Here is a 1650-nt window from a genome sequence, read left to right on the forward strand (position 1 = left end):
ACACACACACACACACATACACACACATACAAACACATACAAACACACACAAACACAAGCACATACAAACCACACATAAACTTGGCCCAACGGGTGCACGGTGCGTTAAAAAACCTACGCCCTATCTTTCTGTCCGATACTGTATGTACCCACTTACGTACCCACTTGCAGAAGAAGTGTAAATGTGGTTTCACGCACACATAGACACCTTCCACCCGAACGATCGCGTTCACGCATACTATCACGCTCTGATTCCTTCTGCACCTCACGCATACCAATGTGTTTGCTCCACCCCCTTTTCGGATTGCTTATAGAAATGATGAGGCACACATGTTTACATTTGCTGTATGCACACATTCGCATGCGGTTTATTCCAACTTTTTCGCTCCGTTCCAACACGTGCCTTGGCATACTCACACTGTGTAGACGGCAGAACGGTCTCCCCCTTCCAAATTTACCGTTCTTCCTCCTCTTGATCAGAGCTGCGCCATCAGAGCTGCGCGCTGGCTTTAGTTTTTCCTCCTCTCGTTCTTCCTTTCTCCTACCGCGCGCGGGGTCTGCGCGCGTTTCGACAGGTTCTTAGCGCAATCCAGTGCGTTGTTTTGTGGCTGAGTTGTGCTGAACGCTGTCAATAAAAATGAATCAATAATTAATGTATGTAGTACGTATTACTTTGGATAGTTTTGTGTATATGATGAGAGCAACACTTACCTTAATATTTTAAAACTGGAAAACAATTTCTTTCCGTCACCCATTTTGAAGATTGTTGATGATGCCAACAGGTAGGCGTTGATGAATGGCGCATGCACCTGTTACTTTGAAGACGATAAGCATTAGTTGAATTAGTACATTGAAGCACATATGAGATCAAGAAACTTACCTCAACAAGTTAGCTAGGATAAATCATTCAACAATGGAAGAAGAAGCAACACACCGCAAAACGTAAACAAGGAAAGTAGGGGACACAAGAAATCGCACATCACTCCCGCGCATCCTTCCACAACGAAAGTTCTGGACAGACTGAGGATGCCTAACAACCGGATGAGTGCGATAGCAGAAAAAATCATGGTAGATCGAGAAAGATGGGTAGACACGGTGTAGCGTAATCCGCTGGTAGATGCATGTGTGTGTGACCAACGAAAGACTTCAGATCCCGCTCCTCGCGTTTCCACATGGTTCTCCAGCCACGGGGCCCCAACGACCATCTTTCCGGGGGCCCTTATCGCTAATACTCTGTCCACTTGTAAACATACGGCATACTACAGACTAGAGATCTTCGGCGACCGCCTAGTCCGCCTACCGTTAGGTCCGCCGCTGGTTCATGATGTTTTTTATTTATCGTGGAGGTGCATCCTTCCCCCTGCCTGCAGCGTATTGATCGAGCAGGAAACAGTGTGGCAGTATGCAAGTTGCCCGCTGGATAGGAGTGGTCCCGCGGCACCGCCATCATTCCGCACATCTGCATTCCCGTCGTGGGTTCTAACCGCGTATGAACCGTCCGCCATAGAAGGGCTGACTATCCGGCTACGTGCAATTCAAGTCCTGAAAAGGCCGGCATGATCGCGAAGGCCATTACGCCAACAATATTAATAACAATAAAAAGAACTTAGCATACCAGTCCACACATGGGAAAGAGTTTGTCTTGACTTT

The 1650-nt window shown here is 47.2% G+C and overlaps 1 long non-coding RNA gene across 2 annotated transcripts; it reads right to left on the reverse strand.

The window, feature by feature from the left end:
* Positions 1 to 213: 213 nt before the first annotated feature.
* Positions 214 to 1372, reverse strand: LOC133393842 (uncharacterized). Of its 2 annotated transcripts, none has more exons than XR_009766430.1 (3): positions 881 to 1372; positions 712 to 815; positions 214 to 625 (listed from the first exon to the last, which is right to left on the reverse strand). It is a non-coding gene; the product is annotated as an uncharacterized LOC133393842 (long non-coding RNA). The 2 variants fall into 2 exon arrangements; XR_009766429.1 differs by having other exon boundaries at positions 216 to 625; positions 712 to 809; positions 881 to 1361.
* Between the last annotated feature and the right edge of the window lie 278 nt (positions 1373 to 1650).

Source organism: Anopheles gambiae, chromosome X (assembly GCF_943734735.2).
Source record: "Anopheles gambiae chromosome X, idAnoGambNW_F1_1, whole genome shotgun sequence".
Classification (NCBI taxonomy): Eukaryota; Metazoa; Arthropoda; class Insecta; order Diptera; family Culicidae; genus Anopheles; species Anopheles gambiae.